The following is a 10000-nucleotide window of genomic DNA, read 5'->3' as shown; positions in this document are numbered from 1 at the left end:
TAGATGTGTATATATTTACGTAGTTATATAGCTATGCGTGTATATATATATATTTCATGTTGAAGGGATTAGTTTCGGTGAATTAAAGGTTTTGACTTAGGAAAACAAGATCGACATTTTGTGTGTCTCTTTCGAAATTCTTTGGCCGGAGCTATCTATCTATCTATCTATCTATCTATCTGTCTGTGTCTATGTATCTATCTGTGTCTGTCTATCTATCTATCTATCTATCTATCTATCTATCTCTCTATCTATCTATCTGTCTGTGTCTATCTATCTATCTATCTATCTATCTATATGGACGGACGGTAGACGTGTCGGCTCCGTAAGTTTTGCCTTTTTTATGTTTTAAAAAGTTTGTTTGTAAAGTTTATTTTTATATAGAAAGTTGTACAACAACTTATAGACTCTCTGGTGCAAGTTTTTTGCAACGGAAATCTGCCCTGTGTGGCACATTTCCAGGTTTTAAAAATCAATTTCGGATTTCTAGCCATTTTTATTTTGAGACGATGGCGTCTTGTAGCCATGAAAATTTTCGTCAAACGAACGCTGAATTTTGCAGTGTTTCGTTCGAAAAAGAATTTCCTAGTTTTCCTTCCTCACAGTTAAACGAGAGAATGGAGAAAAAGAAAAAAGAATTCACACACACAGATGCAAGTGTTAACTTGAAAGTTAACACCGCCACCACCAGCAACAAAAACAAAACTGTAACCAAAGTAACAAAACAGAACACAGACGATGTCTCCAAAGTATCTGACGTCAACACCATTTCTGCTGACGCCATCATCACCACCACCACCAACAACGACAACAACAACAACAACAACAACAGCAGCAGCAACAGTTCAACTCATCCTTTGCTCTCTTCACCAGCAGCAAGCGAAAGAGAGGAAGGAAAAATGAATACAAGCCACAACACTACTGACACAGTCATAAATACCACATCTGCCACCAATACCAGTGCCAGCACCAGCAACAACAAAAACAAAAACAAAAACTTTGCTGAAGCTTTGAAGCAAAGTGAAACTGTTGTGTCCTACACAACAAAAGAAATAATAGAAATGAGAAAAGTAATCACCAAAGAAAGCGGTGAAATACACTTAAACATACCACAACACATATTAGAGGAAACAAGTAGGAAAACAATAATATATAAAATAATAAACACTAAAAATAGAAGGCCGGAACAGGCCAGTATAGACAAAATTCAAAAATGTTTGCAATCAACTTGGAATGAAAAGTCATATATTACTTGGTCCAGATTTGCACAGGTACAAGTGATTTTTCGAAATGAAGAGTTGGCGAAGATGTATTCAACGCTAACTCTTCACACACCTGAAATAACAATGTTACCCAGTTACCTTGGCCAAAAGGTAACAAAGGTAACAATAAAGCACGCACCTCCAACAATAGACACACTATGGTTGATATCGGCCATATGTGTCGACATGGACAACATAAACATACTTAAAATAAACGTTGGAGAAAGCAACTGGACGGGAAAAAACATACAAATCCTGTTCCACACAAACGAACAAGAAATTTTTAAAATCCCACCATACATCCGTTTGGCAACAAACCAAAAGTTACATATAGTGGTAGAGGGCAGGCGGCCTCGCTGTTACTTATGCGACAGCGAGGCACACCTCAAAAAGGAGTGTCCGACTGCCCGAAAAACACAACAACAACAAGAACTAACTAAACACATAAAAAAGCCTTGCTGCTCACACAGCCATCCACACAAAAAACAATAAAAGCAACATTAACAACATCAACGAAAGAAAATACAAAAACTGCAAAATTAACAAAGAAGACGAAAAAAGAAAAGACAATACAAAAACTGATACCCCTTCCCCCACATCACTTACACCACAACCAAAAATTCAACAACCAACAACAACAAAAATAACAACACAACTACTTACACAAGCAAACACAGATCCATACAACATGCCCCTACCTCCTTCCGATTCCTCAGAGTTTTCATATGAAGACGAGTCAAGTAATGAGGAATGGAAAATAGCCCAAAAAGGAAGGAGGAAGAGGAGCAAAAAAAAGAAAAACGAACAACAACAAAGCAGGGAGATTCACATCTCCCGAAAACACTCCCAACTCATACACGATAAACACCAATGATGACACACCAAAAGCAATGCTGACAGCAATAGACACTACAAACACAGAGTTGATGAATTACATCAACTCTAAAACAAACATCACAAATAACGATATCATAACAAACAACCACCCACGCACAACACCGCCAAAACACATTAAAATTTATCATGTAACACCAACATTGCACCACAAAATAAAATCCCTCTACCCCAACGCGGTAGGGGGATGTCAAAAATATTTGTGCAAGAAATTGTACAATAACCTCCTTGGTGAAAAATCCAAGGAGGAAACAAAACTTTCGAACGGTAAGTAACTCATTGTTCCTTTTGTTTTGTGCTTTAAAGCACATATTTAAATAGAATCATGGTGAAGATTGGTTGTGTGAATGTGCGTGGCTTGGGGTCCCCTTAGAAACAAGGGTACCTCTTAAATGACATCAAGTCACACAATTTGGATATCATAGCCATTAGTGAGACCAGACTTCATGAACCGCGGGCCCTAAAGTCCATGTTTGGCGGACAATTTAAGATTTACTTTTCTCCCTGTCTGCAGAGGATGGGCGGTAGTGGCACGGCGGTTCTTTTTCGCAAGAGTTTGGATCTCCAAGTAAAGACGATATTTACGGACCCGGAGGGTAGACTGGTTGTCCTAGATGTGGACGGCAGCGATGGAGGCGCTTTTCGGCTGCTGGCAGTTTATGTGCCTCCTTTAACAGGTCGGTCGGACTTCTTTCGACGTCTAGAAGTATTCCTGGGAACGTCTCGTCCCTTACTTTTCGTGGGGGATTGGAATGCTACCTTGGACACGCATCTAGACTACGTGGGGAGTGACAAAACTAGAAGGGGATGCAAATGCCTCATAGACCTGCTCAGACGTTTCCAGTTGTCTGACAAGTACCGACTCGACCACCCAAATGTGCCAACGTGGACTTGGAGCAACCGCATTGGGTCGTCGAGATCGTATCTAGATAGGATAGTGTGTAGGACAAGAGATAGAGATAGTTTAGGATGTCCACAGTTCCACATAGTCAGCTACACGGATCACAAACTTGTGACGTGTACGCTAGACTTAGATAAGGCACATAGGCAGGGTCCCGGTTACTGGAAACTAAACGCGTCTTTCCCGTCGACACAGGTTTTCAGAGACCGGATTAGCACGTTAGTAAAGAGGGCTTTGACGGGAGCCATCGTCAACAACAAATGGTGGTTTTCCCTCAAGAGAGCAGTAAGGGCGGAAGCAATAAGGTATAGCAGGGCACTAGCTGTAGAGAGGAACAGAGTAGAGGGGGAGCTAGTGATAAAGTTAGAAGAGGCATTGCGAAGTGGCATCCCATCTGACGTTTTAGCGGCGAGGTTGGCCCTCGACCAACACTTCAATGCTAAACACGAAGGGTGTGCTGTCAGGGCAAGGATGCGTGCTCTGAGGAATGAAGGTGTTGGAGCCGCGCGAGAGGCCCGGGTGGCGGAGTTGCAGCGGGGTAACAGAGCCACCATTAGGTCTCTGGTAGACGAACAGGGGCGCGAATTGCTCGAGCCGAGCAAGATGTGCGAGGCGTTTCAGCCGCATTTTGCCCGACTGTTCGGGAGGAGTGGCGAGCGAGAAGGCAGGGTGGACTTTAGTGCCTACCTGCACAGCTTGCCACGACTCTCGGCAAGAGAGGCGGAGTGCTGCGAAGGGGTCATCACGGCGGAGGAGGTGAGGGACGCGATGGCGGGTTGCTCGACGGACAAATCTCCGGGTTTGGATGGTCTGCCCTACGAACTTTACAACTGTATGCCAGACTTGTTTGGAGACGTCTTGGCGGCCGTGTATTGCAACTGGCAGCAGAACGGGAGCATTCCCGGTTTTGTGAGCCGAGGAGCAGTAACGCTGCTGAAGAAAGATCCAAACAAGGAGGACGCCATTGATAACTTTAGGCCCATCACTCTGCTCAATGCAGACTTGAAAATTTTGGCCAAGGTGTTAGCCAAGCGGTTGGCGCTTGTCATCGAGAAACTGGTCAGCACGGAACAGACGTGCACCGTGCCGGGCCGGAGCATCCATGACAACCTCCGTCTGATGCGCTACATCATAGAGAGGATAGTTAAGGAACCTGGCATGGGTGGGGCCCTGATCAATTTGGATCAATACAAAGCTTTCGATAGGGTAGACCATCGATACTTGGAGGCCGTCCTCGAAGCGGCCGGTTTCGGTCCCATTTTCCGCAGCTGGATGGCTGCCTTGTACACAGGCATCCGTTCGGTTGTTCGCGTCAATGGACGTCTATCGGGACCCTTCGACATTGCACGTTCGGTCCGTCAAGGATGCCCCCTGTCGCCGCTCCTGTACGTATTGACTCTCGAGCCACTACTGCGGAAGCTGGCGACGCTGAGGGGCATCCCGCGAGAACTGGGGTGCGGGACGAGCGTGTCGGCATACGCGAACGACGTCACCGTCATAGCGTCTAGCCACGAGCACATCGAGCTTGTCGGCGAGACGCTGAAAGACTACGAAGCTGTGACGGGAGCGAAAATCAACCGGGATAAGTCGGTGGGTTTGCTACTCGGCACCTGGAGAAGCAAGCCCATACCGTCCGGCAGCGCCTCAGTAGTGGGACGCTGGACGGACGATCCGGTCAAGTTGCTCGGAGTCTGGTTCGGTCCGGACTTGCAAACGGAGAAGAACTGGGACGTGATAACGAGTAGGGTGGTCACTCTCTGCCGGCAATGGTCCCAGAGGAAACTGTCCCTGAAAGGTAGGGTGGAGGTGGCGAACGCGTACATCGCGTCCGTCATCGAATACCGCCTGACCGTCGTGCCTTGTCCCGATCGCGCCATCACCGAAATGGAGCGCATCCTCTTCCGCTTTTTGTGGAAAGGAAGCGTTCTGATGGTGAGGTGATCCGTTTGTTGCCAACACCCGCTGAAAGGAGGGCTGGGCATGCCGTGGTTGATGATGCGCAGACATATGCTGAGACTGCGACATCTCCGGCTCTACGTAGACGACAGTGAGCAGGTGTGGTCGCCGTTTGTGCGACGCGCTTTCCCGCAGCTCGTCTCCATGACCGAGCTGCAGTCGTGGATCAAGAAGAGGCCGAGGAATGGCGAGTGGGACCGTGAGTGTCGCGTTGCTCTGCAACAACTTTGCCGTCCCGGGTCGACCTTGAGCGGCTGCATCACAACGAAGTCATTCTATAGGGGATTAGTGGAGGACAGGTACGACGTCGATCTCGGGGCGAACCTGGGCGTCGACGAGGAATACCTGACCCGCCTGTTCAGGACGACTTTCGGGCCGGGACCTATGGACAACTTCCAGAGATCCCTGGCCTGGCAGTGCTACCGAGAAGCGCTACCCGTTCGGGATAAACTCTATAGACACGGCTCGCGAAATGCGGGGCCGACCTACCAGAGATGCGGTCAGAGCGACGAAACCGTTCTGCACGCACTCGTGCAGTGTCCAACCATTTCGGAGCTGTGGGCTTATGTCGAACGACTGCTGTTACGTGTGGGACAAGTCGGTTTATCAACCGAGTCTATCGTCAATATCGTCACGCCTCCTTCCTTTAAACGGGAAGGAAGAGCTGTATTTATCGTACTTGTGGCTATGGCGAAAGAATGCATCTGGTGGACGCGTCTGAAAGGATTAGAGACAAATACTTTCCTCTCTGGTCAATCTCTCATCAACTTTTTCAAGTATCACTTGAAAAGGAAGGTGAGAGTAGAGAGGCAAGTATTGTCTAGCAAATGTTTCGAAAAAAGATGGATATACGTAGCAAGAATGGCACGTATAAATGACGAAGCCACCTTGACCATGATTCTATAAAACGTTTAAAATTTTGAAACAGAGAGTTACTTACGTTTCTTGCATAGATAAAAGGAATTCTATTTAACAAATTGTGACACTAAGGACCGAGGTTACCGTGGTCTTTTCCGTAGGTTTTTCTTTCCACGGATAACCTCCCCATTTATCGGGAAATTTTTGTAATTTTTTTTTTCTCGTTTGTACATACCCCAAACGTTTTCTCGGTGCCTTTTCATCGTCATCCCCATTTTATTTTTTTACTTTATTTTCGTCCCCATCGAAAAGAAAAACTCTACATTTGTATTTTGTCCCCTCTATGTTGAGCCCTGTGTGGTTAATAAAGAAACATATCTATCTATCTATCTATCTATCTGTCTATCTATCTATCTATCTATCTATCTATCTATCTATCTATCTATCTATCTATCTATCTATCTGTCTGTGTCTATCTCTTTTACTCTTTTACTTGTTTCAGTCTTTTGACTGTGGCCATGCTAGAGCACCGCCTTTAGTCGAGCAAATCGACCCCAGGACTTATTCTTTGGAAGCCTAATATTCTATCGGTTTCTTTTGCCGAACCGCTAAGTTACGGGGACATAAACACACCAGCATCGGTTGTCAAGCGATGTTGTGGGGACAAACACAGATACACAAACACATACGCACATATATATATATACATATATACATATATACGACGGGCTTCTTTCAGTTTCCGTCTACCAAATCCACTCACAAGGCTTTGGTCGGCTCGAGGCTATAGTAGAAGACACTTGCCCAAGATGCCACGCAGTGGGACTGAACCCGGGGCCATGTGGTTGGTTACTTAGCTACTTACCACACAGCCACTCGTACGCCTATCTATCTATCTATCTATCTATCTATCTATCTATCTAAACGGGAGCATTCCCGGTTTTGTGAGTCGAGGAGCCGTAACGCTGCTGAAGAAAAATCCAAACAAGGGGGACGTCATAGAAAACTTTAGGCCCATCACTCTGCTCAATGCAGACTTGAAAATTTTGGCCAAGGTGTTAGCCAAGCGGTTGGCGTTTGTCATCGAGAAACTGATCGGCAAGGCACAAACGTGCGCCGTGCCGGGCAGGAGCATCCATGACAACCTCCATCTGATGCGCTACATCATAGAGCGGGTAGTTAAGGAACCTGGCATGGGTGGGGCCCTGATCAATTTAGATCAATCGAAAGCTTTCGATAGGGTAGACCATCAATACTTGGAGGCTGTCCTCATAGCGGCCGGCTTCGGTCCCATTTTCCGCGGCTGGATGGCTGCCTTGTACAGAGGCATCCGTTCGGTAGTTCGCGTCAATGGGCATCTACGAAGACCCTTCGACATTGCACGTTCGGTCCGTCAGGGATGCCCCCTCTCGTCGCTTCTGTACGTGTTGACTCTCGAGCCACTACTGCGGAAGCTGGCGACGCTGAGGGGCATCCCGCGAGAGTTGGGATGCGGGACGAGCGTATCGGCATACGCGGACGACGTCACCGTCATAGTGTCTAGCCAAAAGCACATCGAGCTTGTCGGCGAGACACTGAGAGACTACGAAGCGGTAACGGGAGCGAAAATCAACCGGGATAAGTCAGTGGGCTTGCGGCTCGGCACCTGGAGAAGCAAGCCCATGTCGTCAAGTAGCGCCTCCGTCGTGGGACGTTGGACTGCAGTCGTGGATCAAGAAGAGGCCGAGGAATGGCGAATGGCACCGCGAGTGTCGCGCTGCTCTTCGGCAACTCCAACAACCCGGGTCAACCTTGAGCGACTGCATCACAACTAACGCATTCTATAGTGGATTAGTGGAGGGAAGGTACGACGACGATCTCGGGGCGAACCTGGGCGTCGACGAGGAATACCTGACCCGCCTGTTTAAGACGACCTTCGGGCTGGGACCTATGGACAACTTCCAGAGATCCCTGGCCTGGCAGTGCTATCGAGAAGCACTACCCGTTCGGGATAAGCTCTACAGGCATGGCTCGAGAAACACGGGGCCGACCTGTCCGAGATGCCGGCAGAGCAACGAAACCGTTCTGCACGCACTCGTACAGTGTCTCACAATTTCCGAGCTGTGGGCTTACGTCGAACAACTGCTATCGCGTGTGGGACGAGTCGGTCTATCAGCCGAGTCTATCGTGAATATTGTCGCGCCTCCTTCCTTCAAACGGGAAGGAAGAGCTATTTTCATCGTACTTGTGGCTATGGCGAAAGAATGTGTATGGTGGACGCGTCTGAAAGGTCTAGAGACAAAGACTTTCCTCTCTGGGCAATCTCTCATCAACTTCTTCAAGTATCACCTGAAGAGGAAGGTGAGAGTAGAAAGGGAAGTCTTGTCTAGTGAATGCTTCAAAAAAAGATGGGTGAATGTAGCAAGGATGGCGCGTGTGAACGACGGAGCCATCTTGAGCATAACACTATAAAGGAGTAAAAAAAATCCCCCCCAAAAAAATAAAACAAAAAGGCAAAAGAGAGTCACTTACTGTTATAGTTTCTTCAATGAGAATATTGACCAAGGTTACCGTGGTCTTTTCCGTAGGCTTTTCTTTCCACGGCTAAACCTAAACTGTCCTCCCCTCTTTTTACACGAGAACATTACTGTGATACACGATCCCTATTGATCGCTTTTTTTTTCTCTCTCTCGATCCCTTTTGATCGAACTCCCCCCTTTTTCCCTTCCTACGATCCCTTTTGATCGACCCCCCCCCCTTTTTTTCCTTCCTCCTCTCAAAAAGAAAAGCTCTACATTGTATTTGTCCCATCTTCGTTGAGCCCTGTGTGGCTAATAAAAGAAATGTATCTATCTATCTATCTATCTATCTGTCTGTGTCTATCGATCTATCGATCTATCTATATCTCATTATATAGCTATGCATCTAAGTGTGTATGTATGTATATATATATATGAAATTTTCTATGCATATATTATTTATTATGTAGATTCCGAATATACAAAAATGTTTTGGAATGGGGGGTAGGGTACAATATAGACGGCTATTGTAGTAGACACCTGCCCAAGGTGCCACGCAGTGGGACTGAACCCAGAACCACGTGGTTCGTAAGCAAGCTACTTAACACACAGCCACTCCTATATATATATATATATATATATATATATATATATATATATATATATATATATATATATATATATATATATATATATATATATATATATATATATATATATATATATATTATGAATAGGAATATTTATATAATTTACTGGAATTAGGTCTGTTGCATAACTATAAGAGTGTATATGTATGTATGTATGCATATATGTGTATATATATGTGTATGTGTAGGTGTTTATATATGTGTATTTATGTATATATGTATATGTATGTATTTGTATGTATGTGTATGTGATTGTATTTATGGATATATATTTATTTATATGTGTGTATATGTATGTATATGTATATGTATGTGTATCTGTATATATATATATATATATATATATATATATATATATATAAAAGATAATAAGAGTGAAAAACTACAGAAGGCTTGTGTTATATGGTTAAAGTATATATTTAAATTATGTCAGAAAAATGTAAGAAAAATGTTATAAAAATGTTATAAAATCTTTTTGGTATATAAACATTGTATTTTGAGAAATAACCGGTTTCGTGTTGTCTTTTCAAATTTCTCTACTTCATTGTGTCGTGTTCGTTCCAGTCTGAGAAAGAAGAGTTCTAGATAGGGGGAGGTAATTAGGGATTTCTTCCGGTATAGGGGAGATAATCGAAATCTAGGAGGTGGTAGAATTTGATTAATTTACCATGGTTTTGTTCTATATTTTTCCCCCTTTTTTTTCCCAGTGGAGTGATGAATTTCCTTATTTAAATGTGTTAGCAATGGTTAAGTTTGGGTTTGTATTTTTGAATGAAAAAGGTTTCCTTATTTAATCTAATCTGTGTTGGTGTTTTAATGGCACATTGATAAAAAGGAAAGATTATAAATTGTGGTAGCATTTGTTTTGCGCATTTTTCAATATGATCACTAAAAGGTATCATTCGGTATTCTGGGTGTGCAATCTGCTGGCGGTGCAGAGTGCATCTACGTCTGAGCGATAACCCTGTAGACCCTATGTAG

At 44.7% G+C, this 10000-nt stretch overlaps 1 protein-coding gene across 1 annotated transcript in view; it reads left to right on the top strand.

Annotated features, from left to right (window-relative positions):
• The window catches only part of LOC106883277 (matrilin-1), a 54709-nt gene that overhangs the window by 270 nt on the left and 44439 nt on the right, over positions 1–10000 (top strand). The window lies entirely within an intron of this gene.

Source organism: Octopus bimaculoides, chromosome 4 (genome assembly GCF_046866305.1).
Source record: "Octopus bimaculoides isolate indiv1 chromosome 4, ASM4686630v1, whole genome shotgun sequence".
Taxonomy (NCBI): domain Eukaryota; kingdom Metazoa; phylum Mollusca; class Cephalopoda; order Octopoda; family Octopodidae; genus Octopus; species Octopus bimaculoides.
The sequence above is the reverse complement of the archived record's forward strand: the minus strand, read 5'-3'. Positions and strand labels throughout refer to the sequence as shown.